Source organism: Molothrus ater, chromosome 4 (genome assembly GCF_012460135.2).
Source record: "Molothrus ater isolate BHLD 08-10-18 breed brown headed cowbird chromosome 4, BPBGC_Mater_1.1, whole genome shotgun sequence".
NCBI lineage: Eukaryota > Metazoa > Chordata > Aves > Passeriformes > Icteridae > Molothrus > Molothrus ater.
Genome location: NC_050481.2, coordinates 29470342 through 29486693, shown reverse-complemented (window position 1 = coordinate 29486693; position 16352 = coordinate 29470342). Strand labels below are relative to the sequence as shown.

The window sequence follows — 16352 nt, the reverse complement described above, 5'->3', positions numbered from 1 at the left end:
AGGGTGACCAGCACTTCCCACCGCCGACTCCCGGACAAACCGAGCGGCGGCCGAGCACGGAGCGGCGCGCACCGGGATCGCCCCGGCATCGGCCGTTCCCATGGCGGGAAAGGGCGGGCCGGCCGCGGGGCCGCCCCCTTGTCCCGGGCTGAACCGCGCGGCCGCGGCGGGACCTGCGCGGCTCCGCCTCGCCCGCCCTCGGCATCATCGCTCCGCGCCAGCACCGGGGCGGGGCGGGCCCCGTTGCCGGGTTACCGCTGTCATCCGCCCGCGCCGCCGCCGCGCTCGCTCCCTCTCCCGCCCGCCCTCCCCGCCCCCTCCCGGCGCCGCAGGAAGCGAGCGGATCCCGGGGCGCTGCTGCCGCCGCTGCCCCCACCGCGCCCGGCGTCCCCGGCCCGGCCCTGCCTCGCCGCCCAGCGCCCCGCGCCGCCGCTCCCCCCACATGCCGCAGAGCGGAGCGGTCGCGGCGCCGAGCCCCGCCGCCCGGCTGCCCCGCCGCGCCGCCCAGCTGGGGCCCTGACGGCCCCCCCGCCGCTGGAGCTGGGGCCCGGCGGCGCCCGCAGTGCATGAGAGGGAGAGCGGGGCGGGGGCCGCGGCCCGAGCCACTCGCCTCCCGGCCGGCGGCGGTGCGGGGACCGGCCCGGGGGGCGCCGAGGGGCGGCGAGGCGGTGGCTCCATGTGAGAGGAGGCGGCGGCGCACCTGATCCGCCGCCGGGACAGCCGCAGCCGGGGGGATTCTTCGAGGGCCACCAGTCCGCAGCCCGCCCGGGGCGGGGGGGGGCTGGACCCGCCTGCCCCTTTGAAGTCACCCGGCCCCCGGCGGCAGCCCCGGGGCGGGGGGGGCAGCGGACCCCCTCCCGCCGGGGGAGGGGGGCTCCGCCTCGCCGCCCTCATCGCCCCGCCGGCGGGAAGGCGCGCGCGCCGCGAGCGGAGGGAGAGCCCAGCGGAGCCCGTCCCGAAAAGTGAGTGCGAGCGGGAGGATCCGCCTCGGGAAGGGGCTGGGTGCCCCGGGGCTGCCGGCGGAGCGGGCGGGGGCCGGGGGCCGGGGCGGGGGGCGCGGCGCCGGCGGCCGCCGTTTCCCATGCGGCTCACGTTGCCGGCCGCGCACGGTCTCCTGCCCCGCGGTCCACGCGCCGCTCCCGCCCGCCGCGGAGACCGGGCGGGAAGGGGGTGCTCCGCCAGGGCCCCCGGGCAGCGCCGAGGTCTCCTCCGCGAGTTCCGCCGCCCGCTTTGTGCCGGGAGCGGCGGCCCCCGCGAACAAAGGCGGCGGGCGGGCGGGCGGAGGGCTCGGACCCCTCCGTCCCGTCCCCGCCCGGGTAGCCGAGCGGAACTGCCGCGGCGGAAAGTTGTGCAAGGTTGGAGCGGAGCGCACGGCCGCAGTGCTGTGAGCCCCGAGGGTTTCAAACATCCCCCACCCCGCTCCCCCGTTTTCCTTCTTTTCTCTATAGGTTGAGTGGCTCTTAACAGACCCCGCGGCTCCCTCCTGCTCGCTCATTTACATAACACTTGGGTGGAAAATGTAGCTCTTCTTTTCGCGGAAAAACGTTATTGAAGAGTTGCTTATTTTCCATGTAAAGTGTTTTGAATGTGTTTTAAAAGCCAGGAGTAGTGTTGGCTCTTCCTGTTTATCGGAGTAGTTGCTGCTTCACGAGGCACGAGAGTGCTCTTGCTCTTACTCCAGACCTTACTCCGGGACTGGGGAGAGAAGGGTCTCGTTTGGGAATGGGACTGTGTTTGCTGGGGTTCTGTTTTGCTTTGCTTTTTAGCATTTCCGCCCCGCGCATAATTTCCCGCTGAGCAAAAACTGTATCAAAACTTGAAGTCTTTTTATAGAGTATCTTAACTTTCTTTTAACTGAAGAAAACAACACCTCCGTAGCTTGTCGGGGAAGAAACAATTGTGTCTGCTAGTGTTAAATTGTACTATTTGGGTGTTAAAATTTATACAGCAATTTGTTACATATGAGGAGGATGAACTAAAAAATGAAGAGAGTAGGTTGAATGTCGTTTTTTTGATGAGACAGTGTTCAGACAGAGATCCAGAAATTGTAACTCTTGTGTGGAAACTGCTGTCTGCATGAGTCCTCTCCACATCTTCCTGGAAAGAGTCTAGAAAGACTTTGCAGGGGAAGGTTGTAGGGTTTGTCGGGCTTTTCATTAAAAGAAGAGTGTACAGCTTGTGAACATCCTGTGGGCCAGGTGCTAGGCGCCTGCTCTCCTGTGCTTTCTTTACCAGATGCGATTGAAAGCAGAGGAAAACAAAACATAGCAGAAATGTACACAGTTGCTGAAATATATGGGTGTGAACAGAAGGCCATACTCCAGCATTCCAGCTATGGATGCTTGCTCTGTGCTTCAGTTTGTGCTACACTTTTGAGAGCACTTACTGCCTGTTTCCCAGCTGTATTCTTGTCTAATCCGCTGAGGAGATAGCCTTTGAAAACTCAGGGAAAAAACTTGACATCAGTAGGAATTTTAAGGTAGGCAGGGCAGCTGATCTTTCACAGTTTCATTTTGAGACCCAGTTTGCTGAAGGTAAAAAGATTCATTTTCTTTAGTTTGAAGTATCTCCATATCTTAAGCTTTCTGTCATCACTGCTGTTTTGAAAAGGGGTGTAAAGAAGTTGAACTCTTTATTTGGTTCATTTCTAGCTTTTCTTCATCGCTGAACTCAGTGATTAGAAACGGAAGTTGCATTCTCTTCAGGCCACAGTGAAGAGAAGGAGAGGAGATGGTCAGTTCTGTACTGCATTTAATATTTACAGGAGCAAAGTGACACTATGCCCTTTTTTCATGTGTTGATTACACTTGTTTTAAGGCACTTCGTGGTCCCAAACTTAAATCTGCCCTTTCTCCATCATCATCCAGTTATTAATGGCAGTCTGGTTCTGTATCTTGATGGCAATTATGCATTCTTGTTGGTGTTTCAGGTTCATAAATATCTCAAAAAGATATATCACTTCATATTTTTAAAATTTTTTTCGTCAAGGTTTAGATTTTTCCTCCTACTGCAGCTTCTATCTAATCAGTGTAGGTTCTTTGTTCAAGCTGAATAATTTACCAATACAATGGTGTCTGTTTGGAAACATAAACGTTTATTAGAAAGTATGTGATTTTCATTTGTATTAACTGTTACAAAAGCTTTTGCAACAAATAACTTTTTAGCTTAGGGAAAGAAATAATTTTTATCTTTAGACTTAGGCTGACAAATTAACTTTACTTCTCCTATGTATGCATGTGGTACTTTGCAAAAGTTTTGTTCATTACTTCAATGGAATTTGTTGTCTCTGAACCAGTAAAAGAAAGGAATGGTGTGTGATGATTTAGGCCAGCAATGTTATTAAACAGAGAGGAATGCTGATCTTCTGTCTCTTTAAAGTAAACAGAGTTTTTAAAATTTGGACGGTGTTTAATGAACATGTTTAGTATTCTGAATCTTTTTGTGAAGAGCACATGCAATGGCTGTGTGTACATTACACTTGAAATAAAAGTAGCATAAAGACTTTATCTGCAGAGCTGCTTCAGCCGTGTCATATGTGGACTGTGTATGTCAGGTAATTCTAGAAAGACACGATAAACATTGCATCAATTGCTCATGAAAATGCTCTCCCACAACAAAGTATTGTGCTTTAGTCAATTTGTGGAAACTGATGGATGGTTCAGTACTGAAATGCTCTAAGTATTCACTGGATAGACAAAATCTATTTACTGCAATCACTACTATGGACATTAAGATAGTCTCTTGTAGCAACGACTACAAGAGTAGTAGTTGTAGTCTCTGTAGCAAAGGCTACAAAGATTTTAGGTATTTGTCTCATGAAGACCTAGACCCATGTAAGCATGGAAACTGACTTATTGTCAACAAACTTCTTGATCTTTGTGGTGGTACAGCCGCTGGTCATCACACAGGCTCTTCTGGCTAAATCAGGCAAGGACAGTTTAGCCCAGAGCAGGTCTGCAAAAGGCTGAAGGCGGCACTGGATGCTTACAGGTCCCGGTCCCAGAGCACCCTTGTGGCTGCTATCAGTGTGTACTTTAGGGCTGTGTCGCTTCTGTGAGTTTGGCAGCCCTTGGTGGCTTCCTCTCTGGTGAATGTGTTTGGTGGCTTTGAGGGAGGAATGGCAATGACAAGTCCTTGTTTTGAAGTGACTGGTCGTGAATAAATGTGTTGTCAGGTGTATTGGGTGCCTTCTTATTCCTATGTTAGGAGAGATGAAGAATATTAAATCCCTGTCCATTCCTCAGCTGTCACAGTTTTGTATTTAGCAGAAAATGAAAGGTGGTTCTCTGTCTTTCACTTTGTAAAGATTATTGGTGAAATAATAAAGTAATCAATTTTTGGCTACCTTCTCTGTTCAGCCAAAATCAATAAATAAATATAATAGCTTGATTAGGTTCTTACTTAAACATTAAACTACACATGTGCTTTTCTTCTTTGAGAATTTTGCATATGCAAGATATTTTTTGGCTGTAATGAATGTGAGAGGCGTTGTGGCTCACTTGTGGAGGGACATTTCTTGGGCAGGAAGAGAGAATGGGAGTAATTAAACTGTTGCAATGCTATGAATCCTACCTGGGTCTTTGCAGCAGTGGTTCTGGTTAGCTACTCCAGTGTTTGTCCTGTATCAGTGCAAACATTGCAGTCATGTATTTTCTAATAGATCCTTGCTAGGCTTTTTTGCCAGTAATGTGGACATGATTTACATCTGTAATGTCAAGTACTTCAAAAGTAAGGAATGTCAGAGTAAAAGGAGCTACTGCATTCAGTTTTGTTCATGCTCACTATGGCAAAAAACACGAGTTCATCTCCTCAAGACTGCTCGTTTTTGCTAAATAGACAGATCTGTGTAATTCAGGAACTCTTCTCTATGTTGTTTTCTCAGTTTTCTCTGAAACTATTGCAGTTATTTTTACAAGGCTGAAACAATGCATTTTTTCTATAATGTCATGCCTAACCTACCAGCAGGCATATTTTCATTTGCTGGGGCAATTGAAGATGTTACCATCAGCTAGAGGATACAACACCCACAGCTGGTTGGTAAGAGGTGTGTGAAATGTTGTCCAAAACTAGCTTGCTTAGTTCAGGTAAGCTTTGCCTGAGTCTTGAGCTGAGACAGAGTTGGCTTTGCTTTGTGCTGGAGGATGAAGTGTTGGTGTGTACTGTTTTGGTGGCACACTTCTGATGTGCCAGAAGTGTGCCACCAAAACTTCTTTTCCCAGTCCAAATCCCTTCAACATGATTGTGGTGGCTGTGGCACTAGGAATTAGTAGAATTTGTCTAGTTTTCTAACCAAACACAAATATGGCCATAAAATAGAGAAGCATGGCATGCTTTAATTAAGATATAAAACAAACAAAGAAAATACCCCAACTAAATAAAAAAGTATGTGCTGTTTTCAATTTTGGCTGTAATTTAGAGTTATACCAGTATGATACATTTTGCAATGGTATTTACCTCAGCTTATATTGAAAAAAAAGAAAACCAGTTTCCCTTTAATACTCTCATAAAAGGTCGAGTGATGTTTGGATTTTTGTAATCCAAATACATTGTTATGAAACTGATTAACATATTGATGTACCTTAGATGTTTTGTGGGCGGGGGTCATTGGGATATGGAGGGGAAAGGAAAGGGTTTCTTGAAATTGCTTGGTCTCCAAGCTCCTGTATCGGGGAAGCCTCTTGTGGGTAGTGCCTGCTAAGCTGGCCTAGGTGAGTCTGGTTTGTCTTGTGACCTGAGAGTGGATGGCTGCTTACAGCAGAGGGACAGCTCTGAGGTAATTAGGTAATGCTTCCTGTTCAAAGGCTGGCTATTCAGAGTTTTCCAAAATGTGGATGTTGTGAAATGCTTTTTTGCTTGAAAACCTTTCAGTGGTGCGGATGGCGTGACCTGCCTGTTGCTGCTCTGGAGAAGCAGCACTGGGAAGTCTCTGAACTCTTCAGCATGGGCAGGCTGAGATGAAGTGCACTTGAGAGGGCAGGGCATACTGCTGAACACTTTCTTAGCACAAGCTCTGCCTCCTTACCAGGCAGGAGGGCTGCCCTAGGTGGAGCTGAGAGGCATACACGTGCTGTGGTGAGACCTGGCCTTGCGGAGCTGGAGCTGTGGCGAGTGGGAGGTTAGAGCACAGTTGCAATAGAGTTGCAATAATTTCCCCTTAAACTCCTCATAAACCTCAATCAATGAATCTCACCACTCCAGTATCCTAGGTTGTAATAATAAATTAAATCAAATCTTTCCCCTGCCAATTCTCCCTCTTTACACATGGATCTCTCCTTGAAAATAAAAAATCTGAACTGATTCTGGGATAATCGTTGTACTTGTTCCTATGTACCCTTCTTCTGTTCCTCAATTTCTTGGTCCAATGTCAGAGCTTGTTGTTCTCCCTGTTCAGCACTTCATCCTTAAGAAATGTTGCTCTGGATGGCTTGGAATGTGGGAGGTGACCTTTACATGATACAGGTTTCTAGAGACTTCCCTTGTGTTTTTCCTTGGTGAGTTTATCAAAGAACTTAAGGGTGGTGGTGGAGACCCAATTGCACATGAAGTTTTGGTGGGTCCTTTTGATAGATTGAAGGATTCCTTAATTCGGTCATGCAGAGTCAGAGCTACTCAGCTGTGGCTTTGTCTTCGTGTAGGTTGTGGCAACTGCTGTGAATTTCAGAAGGACAGGAGCTGCAAACCCTGGGTGTGTGTTGTTGACAGTATCTACTTAAACTCTGCCCTCTTTGACCGTCATAATGTCCTTACTGCACACATTAGCCCTGTGTTCTCACAGATGCTGGTGGATACTTTAGGAGCACGTGCTTTTCAGGATAAAATCTACCATGTTTTCTTAAAGGTGAAACTTTACATTTAGATCTGCTGTAGCATGCAGGACCTGCCTATTCTTATAGGGAGTTAGTTTGCTGTATTGCAAAATTGCATACGAAAGGTTATTACTGTCTTTATGTAAAATATATGATGTGTTTTATAGAATAGAATGTGTGTCTGTATATATCTGCAGGAATGACAGTAGTCACAGGGAATTCAGAACTGAACAGGCTACTTCAGGACAAGCTACTTGTCTTACTAAATGACTAACAAGCCCAAAGCATCATAAGCCAATGGAGAAGAAAAGGTTTCAAGCTTTTCCTCAAGTTCCCTTTTTAGGAGGGTAAGCTGCTCAGTGTGTTCCCTGGCAAGTGTAAGCCTTTTCAGCATTGTAGCATACTTCATGCTTGAGAAGTTGCTCACTAGCTATTGCAGTAGCTGCAAAATCTAGCATTTCTTTGCTAGACCTGACAGTAGTGGGTACTTTGCTTTTGTTGACTTCTTCATTGCCTAATAAGGCTTTAGAATATACTAGAGAATATTTTCTTTAGTGTTCAAGGCTGTAACCATTAAATAATAACCAAAAAAACCAGCTATGGATTCAGACCTCTCTGAGGAAATGTTACTCATCTTTTGTGGCAAGTGTGACCCCACACAGCTTGGCATAATGCTGAATCTCTGTTGAAAACAGGATGTCTTCACCTTTGCTTCACCATTGTCTATGTCTTTTCCCAGCTGTGTTAGTTGTGGCTGTGAGCTTGGGCCAGTAAACCTGCAGTTTGCTGGGAGTGTCTGCTTCTCCTGCTGTTTATATCTTGTCATTTGTTTAATTCATGCAATGATACTCAAAGCAGGAGATGATCTAGCACAACAGAAAAGGGTCCTGAAACTGTGATCCTGGCGATACCCTTGTATGAATTATTTTAAATGTTTGTTTCTGAGCTCTGCTGTGGCAGTTTCATCTGCTGTTGCCAGAGCTGATGAGTGTGTCTGCAGATCTGTGGCATTTCTCTGAGTGGGTGGATCACTGCAATGACAGGTAACTCTTTTTTTCTTTACTACAGAGTACAGTAGTGACAGTTTTTATGGATCTTGAGGGCTAATCTTCAGCATCCTTTAAAGCATGCTAAAGCGGAGTTGCTGTGGTTTTCAGTGGTTTTATTTTTTATTTTTATTTTTTTTTTTGCCTGGGAAATGTTTCTTTCTCAACATACCTAAATAGCAGTCCCTGTTTGATCTTTCAGCAAGAATGAGTTTGAAATAAAGAATTTGTATGGGGCACTGTGTTTGGAGATTGCTTTTCTCTGAACTTGCTATTTGCTGCAAGGGAGGGAGACAATGATCAAACCTGCAATGCTTTCCCCACCTGGCCCATATTTAAACTTGTCTGTGTAGCCAAGATGGGGCAGAGATGACCCTTATGACAAGCCTCTGCTGGAAGGGGGCAGTTATATCCCTCTGCTTTCATGGTGTGTTAGTTATCTGTGGCAGCAGTGGATTCTGACTGTGCAGTTGGTGGTCTGGGTAAGAGCTAGACTTGGTCACTGCTTGACTCCCAGCTTGCTGGAGTTTGTGCTGTCCTGCACTTGCTCCACTCTACCAACTGTGTGATACAACGCCCTGAACAGCCACTTGGTATTCATGAAACGTGTCAAAGGTAGCATGCAGGCTTTGGTAGCCCCTGAGTAATATGGTAGTAATGCTAACAATATTTTGACACTATGTGTCTAGAGGGGAGTGATTATATGTGTGAAAGAAGTCCTACTAATAGTATCGTAGGTGGGCTCTAATACACAGGTGGCTGAACTTTACATTTTGCAATGTTATAGTACAGAAGTAACAGAAGTGTTTCTGTTAATAACCTTGATTATCTCCATCAGGGCTTCTTCCTTAGGTTATCCAGATGTTTAACCTAAATTTGAAAGTTTAACATGGCTGAATGCACTATAGCTAGAGCATTTCTTAGACATGGCTTGCTGTAGCAAAACAACTTTGACATGCACAGTTACATTTAGTTTGTTTCCAGGACGTCCTGTATTTTCATCTCATCTTCGAGGTCAGGCTGAATGGGGCTTTGAAAAACCTGGTATAGGGGAAGGTGTCCCTGCCCATGGCAAAAGGGTTGGAATTACATGACCTTTAAGGTCCCTTCCAACCCAAACCTTTCTCTGATTCTGTGATTTCAGGTTGTGTATTGTATTCCCAGCTTTATAGCTTATTGCCATGGTGAATCTATTGTTATTTGTGCTTTGAACTGTTAGGCTTGGCTATTTTGAAGTCAAGTAATTCCTGATATGCTACAGCAAAGTAGTGGGCTGATAGTGGAATAATTGAGGGTCGAACTTCAGCTCTGCCATTACTGACATTTGGCCTGGTGGGAGCAGTAGATAACACTCGGTGTGACTCAGGAGCCCAGGCAGGAGTTTTGTTTGAAGAGTAGAGGTGGGTGGTGTCCCCTGTCATGGGGTGGGTGTGTGGCTGTCTAGTGAGGGGAGCTGCATGCTGGGGTTGCTGCCTGCCTATGTAGGAGGTATGTACAGTCATCCCGCTCAGCTTGTGGTTGTTTACACGGGCTGTGGGAACCTTTCAAAGGGGTGCTGGGAATGACTGGAGAAACAAAAGCTTGTTTAGTGGCACAAAAGAAATGTTAACGTTTTGGTCCTTCTCATTCCTATTGTTTGTTTACACTGCAGAGTGGTGGGAACAAAATTGATTGCGTAGGTTAGGCACGACCTAGCAAAGATTAAAAAGGAGAAACTCATCATTAAACATTTCACCTGTCCTTCATAAAATAATTTCAAACATCACAAAGGTTGAAATGTTATATTCACTTGTCCTTAATGGGGTTGTCATTTCATATTGTATTTGACTTGCTTAGTTGCTACTGTAAGGAATGGCTCCCAACAGCTTCTCCTACCCATACCTCTTCCTGCACTAGCTATTGGTTTAATCTAATTTATTGTTAAGATTATTCAAATTAATTTTGTGCTATTGGTTTTCTATAATTTCAGTTCCCTGAATTTAAATGAGAAGGGAACTAAAAAGCAAATAGAGTTGGCTCAGTGTGACACGGAATGTGCGTTAGAGCTGGCAGGGGGATGCACAGCTGGCAGTGAATCCTTTGGGCACTGCCTGGCCATTAGATCAGCTTAACTGTGCCCTGAAACCTCATGGCTGTGGTTTGATGATCTGCTGAAACCAGTGTGGAGCAAGTACTATAACTAAAAGGGCTGATCTTTTTCCTCCTGTCCCTTCTTTGCTTTTGTGGTTGTGCTGTCTACTTCTGAAATCCAGATGTTTGTGAACCAACATGAGCGCTACTCTTGCCTGACTTCTTAGCCTTTTCAGTAAGGAGAGAGCGGTATTGACACTTTTAACAGCAGGACAAATTTAAGTAATCTGAAAGTGTTTACAATCCTTGTACTAAACTGCAAAAGTATTGTCATATGTATCATGCTGTAAACTATATGCATGATATAAACCACCTTCAGCACTACTGCCAGTTCAGCCTTTAAAACAGAGCATGTGCTTGATCTTCAAAGGTTTCTCCCTCGAGTTCTCTTCATATCACAGTCATAAGCATGCCAATCTGGACAAATAATCCTTTTATTCAGTAGAGCTACATTTAACACAGTGATCAAAGCTGCAATGTACAGAAATATTAGTATTCAAATCTGTAAAACACAAGGGAAACAAATTGTTCTGTGAGCAGCGGAGCTAACAAAACCTAGTTTCCTGTGGATTTGTGTCCTCTGTCTGCTGCTGTATCCCATCACTGCAGTAACAGTCCTGATTATTGTCCTGTTATCTCCTGTGACCTCCCTTATCACAAAAGTGTCAGATCCTGCAGCCTGACTATTCCACCACTCCCCATGTAACCTACCTGCTAGCTGGGGTAGAGGCAGCATGTACTGTGCTGGTTGCAGAGCTGTGCAGAGCTCTGCTTGGTGGCTGCTGCCAAAGGGGGAAAATATTTGCATTCAAGAATTCTACTGATTGTGAAGCTGAGAGTTTAACTTTTGTTCTATTCTTTCTGCCTATCAGTTGCCATCTCCAGAAAAGCAGTGGGATTTCATTATAAGGTGTGTGTATCTTTCTTTTCAGAATCACTTTTCATAAAGATGTATTATGGCACTGGAAAGTTTCATGTATAAAGCTTCAAGTAGTTCTGTTCTTCTTTACGTTATTTGTGATACTTTAACCCCAGTTTAGTTGAATATATTCTTTTTGTTATAAAAATCCAGTTAAACTCAAGGTTCTTAGTGGTTTTTTTCCGTATGCCTTTTCCTTTATAATCTTCTTCATCTCTCAGTTACAATCAACATACCCAAATTTTCTGATGGTTTTTGGCTTCCCCTTTAAGATGCCTGTTACTAAATGTCACCTTTTTTAACTTTTAGTTTAACTACATTTCAAAACATTTTTTATGTCTGCCTAGGAGTGCTGTATATTTACAAAGTGCCTATTTAAAATGCTTCAGTTTGTAATGTACCAATTATAATATTCTCCAAAATATTTAATGCACATCCTAATTTTTTCTTTTACTGAGTATTATTCTTCTTTGGACTATCAAGACTCAACATATTTCTTTCTGAATTTGTTCTTAAGGTCCAGGAAATTGGTGAGTAAAATATTCCCCTGGACACGTAGTATCTTGATTATTATTTTCTTTGTCTGTCATGTATTTTCCATTTTATCTAGCTTGGTTGACTACATGAAATGCATAAGGTTCCTTCTCTTATCTTAACCTTAATAGCTTTTATGTGAATGAATTTTGCCACCTTTTGCTTTCTGGACCATTAGGGAATATGTGTTGCAGTTCTAGTGCAGAGCTGTGGCCTTCTGCTGTTAACCCTTTTCTGCAAATTAACAGACCACTTACTGCTTTTTCTTTTGATGCTTTACTGCTGGCATCTAAACACAAATGTTTTTCCCTAACACCAATATTAATTTTACTTAATGGCCTCTTGAGACTTTGAGGAAGGTTTTTCAAAAGTCTTTCTTTCAGCAATTTCTCCCTAGTTTACTGTTGTTATTATAAAATTCTACTAGCCTAAAAAAACATGGTTTCCTTTCCAGAAACCATGCTGTGTAAATTCTCTGGTATTAACCTGCATATGTTTTACAATCATTTTCTCCAAACAATTGTTTCAGCTAGCTTGCTATGCATGAATGGCTTATTTGTTTGTAACACATTAAATCATATTTACTGGCTCTTTCAAATGTAGGTAAGTACTGTGTTTTCTCACATTCTAATACTAGGTATTTTTAGTAGGAGGTGAATGTAACTTTTTATTATTTATAATTATTTTTTCTCTTGTTCCTGTGGAATCACTCAGTTCTGATTTCTGCTAATAAAATGAGAAAATGCTAAAGTACCATGTTTTCTCGGAGGTGTTGGTGGTTTAGGTTTGTTAGCTCTGTTCTACTCCCCCAGATTGTGTAGTGGAGTGGTGACAGCTTGAGGGAAACTTGTATGCTCAAGTAGTCTTACACTTTGAGTGCATTGTCTAGGAGATCTTGAATTCAGATGGCAGAAACACTGTGAGATGTGCAGTGAAAAGGGAACAAACAGACTATAGAGGTCTTCCTAATTAGTGAACAGCCTGATGCCTGTGACATATTCTTCCATTTGTTTGTTTTCAGGAGGGAAAACAACCTGCAAATAAACCCAAAGTGAGTAATTTAGCTTTTCTCTGGAGAAAAATGTCAGCTGGAACTGTTCAGTAGTAGAATCATTCTGTTGCCCCGCAAGTGCTTGCACAGACACAGTGTCTAGGAGGCAAAACCATGAAACTGCTGTAGATGTTTTAATGGAGAATAATCAGTAATGTTATTCCAATAGAAATATAATTTTGTAACTAATATTTTGAATGAAAGGTCAAGCTCATTAAAATATTTGAGTATAATATCTTCTCTCAAGATGGCAGTTTTGGGAGAGACGTCCAAAAGTTAAAATACTTCTATATTTTTATTGAAATGTTCTGTTTTAAATTGTGTTTAATAAATAGTTTTAAATGTATTCTAGAAAAATTGACCCACTGGTTCACACTGGCATGTGTTCTTTCTAGCCTAGTATTCTGTATCTGATAGCCATAGAAGAGAAAATCTTGTCCAGGAATCCAGAAATTCTCTAATTCTTTGCATGACACATCTCAAAAAAATGTGTAAGTGGATTCATGTGAAACATTGAGAACAAGATCAATTTTAGATGCTTTTCATTTCATGCCTGTTCTCCAGCTACTTTCAGTTATGGAATCTCTGAGCCAGAAGTTGTTTCTGTTTATTCAGAAATTCTTGAATATTTCTCTTCTGAGAACTTGTACAATTTCTTCTTGAACCCTTGTAAATTTTTCAGCTCCATTGTATCCTTTTTCAACAAATCCCACAGATCTGCTGGCTGTTGCCTGAGGAGTCACTCATGTTTTGAAGGTGGCTTCTCCTCACTTCCTTAGGTGCTGCCTTGTGTTCATGTTGCAGGGGGCAATGAACAACTAGTATTCTTGGCCTTTCATGTCACTTGCCTCTGGCATAGTCCCTGGAAATGGAGATCTCTGTTCCTAAAGAGACTATTTTTTCAGGTCACAGTTCTTCTATATTTACGCACTTTTTGCTCTAAGAGACAGATGCTCTGTAAGATGACAGATGCTCCTTCACTACACGATTTTTCTTGTGGAAATGTGGAGGTGCTGTTTGGGTACCAGTGCTTACTGGTTTTTCATCATTGGAGTCAACCAAACAAAGGTGGCAACTGCATCTAAAGTTTAGGCTATACTGGGGGCATGTTTGCTAAAGAATTGCTTGACCCTGTGAAAATGATGGGTACTCAGGTAAGGATGAGGAATTCTAATTTTTGTCTCCAGGAAATGGCAATTCCTGTATAGTTGTTCCTGTGGTCATCTTTTAATGTGGTTAGAACATCAGCTTAGCAGCTGTGAAGTTTCGCTCTATTGATGTTATGGATCATGAAAAAAATAAAGAAACACTAGGATCTATCTGAAATGATAAATAGCAAGTTTCCCATGTAAGCATTACTACTGTTGCAACCAGGCAGAGCAAACAAAAGTTTAGCTCTTGTAATTGAAGTTTTCTTTTTGGTCTGTGGTGTTAAGAGCTCATTGTGAGCTCCAATTTTATTATCATCCCATGTGAGTACTTTTGTGAAGAAAAGTAAATTTAATCCTTATTGGTTTTCTGTATGCCTCTAAAGCCTTTATTTAACTGGCTGATTTGTAGATCTATACAAATAGATTGTGTTTAGGAATAAGAATCTATAAGAATAGATTATAGAGTCTATTTCTCAAACACTCCTATAAATGTATACATTTAAAGAGTGTATTATTTATAGAAATATATAGAAGGGTTCTGCAAGCTACATCTTGAAGTGTTAAGGTGTTAAAGGCATGTAACTTAGAGTGTTTGTTTAAAATACTAGTTATTATTTAAGTTATCTAAGTTATTTATATAATCACCATAGGTTTTGAAATTTTTTTGAAGATTTTTTTTTTAGTGTTCAATTGATTGCTATAATGGAAGAAAAATCTCAAGGTACTTGTGAAGCATTTTAACTCAACGGTTAATTTTCTGTTGCCACTAGTGATAGACTATCATATTGGCTCTTCTGGAACACAGGTGAAGATAAGATAAATGCAATCTAGGTCTGATGCTGCAGTCACTGGAGCATACACTTAGATTTGGCCATAAGAATGCCTCTAGAAAGCTATGCACTTGCATAATGTTTGCTGCATCAGTAGCTACCAATGTAAATTTGTCAAACTTCTTAGTCATGTACTTTTGTTGCCTCAGAAAAGAACTAATTGTCAGTTTTCCATTGATAAAAAGTCATTAGTCTAAGCTTCTGTTTATTTACTTCTAAGAGCAAGAAGTTAATCTCTGAAGAGTGGGACTTTTCAAGTATGCTTAAGTCATTTAGGAACATAAATTCCACTGCCTTTGTACTGTGAGAGGAGTAGAACTGAACTGAAGGAGAGGATTAATTTTGGAAGTTAAGCAAACTGAAAAGTGCACTTGATCACAAATATCAGGCAGTGTATTGTGTTCTTGATTGATTCTTGTATGAATCTTCTCAGCCTAAATGAATATTAGACTGTAGAATTGTTGGAAGACCTGATCAGGTATGGGCAGGGAGAGTTAGCAAAGTTGACTTCAGGACTTAAATAGGAAAATATTAAAATAATAAATTACTTCTAATTGCTGTTTGAAAGTTATATCATCCTCTCTCAAAGAGAATGAGAGAAAAGCATCATGTAACTCTTTAGAATCAGTGTCTTTGTAATAGTTATTGTCCTGCTGTTTTCTTTGCTAGCACACGTCAGTGGTGCAAAAGCAGACAAAAGGCTCCAAAGTCCAAAAAAGCTTTAAGTAAAAACCTTAGAAGGTGGTCAAAACTTTGCAATTAAATGAAATGATGTGTCGCTTTTTGCTATGAATTTTAATGGTCGTTTGTTTGCCTCTTGACTACTCACTGATTAACTATTTGTTTGGCAGGAACCAGGAAGTCTGCAAAACTTGTTGTATGACTTGTTTCAGCTATCAGTTGTTTTTCTGTGCCTTATCAGGCTGCTTGACAACTGTTTAATTGAAAAGTTTCACATGCTATTGAAGTGTTATTGTTAGAATAAGCACTTAATTCCAGAAGGAGGATATAATCTCAAGGCTTGATAGTGAGAGTCACAGTGTAGAGGGAGGGATGCTATCTCTGTCCTAGATAGCAGACTTGTTTATTTTATAAATAACGATTATATTTTCTGAATAGCAAAGGATAGAACTTTGGCTGATTGTACATATCTCTGAGTAGGGACAAATATTTTACTGTCATTCTGTTACAAGAACTTTCACTGAGAATTCAAATGCTGTATCCAGTGTAAAAAATAGGAATCTTGTTCTGGAGAAGTTGCAGTAATAAGGATGAAACTTGCTTTTTTTGCTTGGGTTGTTGTGCATGTAAAAAAATCCAGTAGTTGCAGTGTGCTTGAAGAAAAGATGCAGCTGAGAAATGGCAGCAAAATAATAGCTTCAGATTGCTTTTAGAAAAGGGGTGTTTCACTGTTAAATATGAGTAAGAGAACAGATACTTTTTCCCCTTACATACTGTTTTGCTTTATTTTCTGTGTTAACACCTTATGCAGCTGTGATACTTGTATATTGCTGCTAGTAAAATTGGTGTTCACAGGTTCTAAACATAAAAGTTAGAGGAAATACCTGCCTGGCCTTTTTTGTCTAGCTGATGGTAATTAGATGGAAAATGGCTTTTTTTTTTCCCCTTCCTTTTTGGTGGCCCAGTCTCTAATCACATAAAAATGGAGCTACCTGTTAACAAAGCAAGTCTAGAAATTGTGAGTAAGGAAGGAGACTTAATTTTAATGCTTTCAAGGATTGCTGGTATAGTGCAGCTGAAGTCAAGTCAAAAATGCTGATGTTGTTTGCAGGAAGTTTGTGGCCATTGTCCTCCTGTTAGTGCTGGTTTTTGCGAATAGTTACAATCCCCCTCCAGACAGCAGCACTGAGTGCTGGGGACTCAG

At 42.7% G+C, this 16352-nt stretch overlaps 1 protein-coding gene across 1 annotated transcript in view; it reads left to right on the top strand.

Annotated features, from left to right (window-relative positions):
- Positions 1–512: 512 nt before the first annotated feature.
- Positions 513–16352, top strand: part of FBXW7 (F-box and WD repeat domain containing 7) — a 177420-nt gene continuing 161580 nt past the window's right edge. Inside the window, exon 1 of the mRNA XM_036382108.2 lies at positions 513–962. The gene's annotated coding sequence lies outside the window, so the exon portion shown is untranslated. The remainder of the gene's footprint in view (positions 963–16352) is intronic.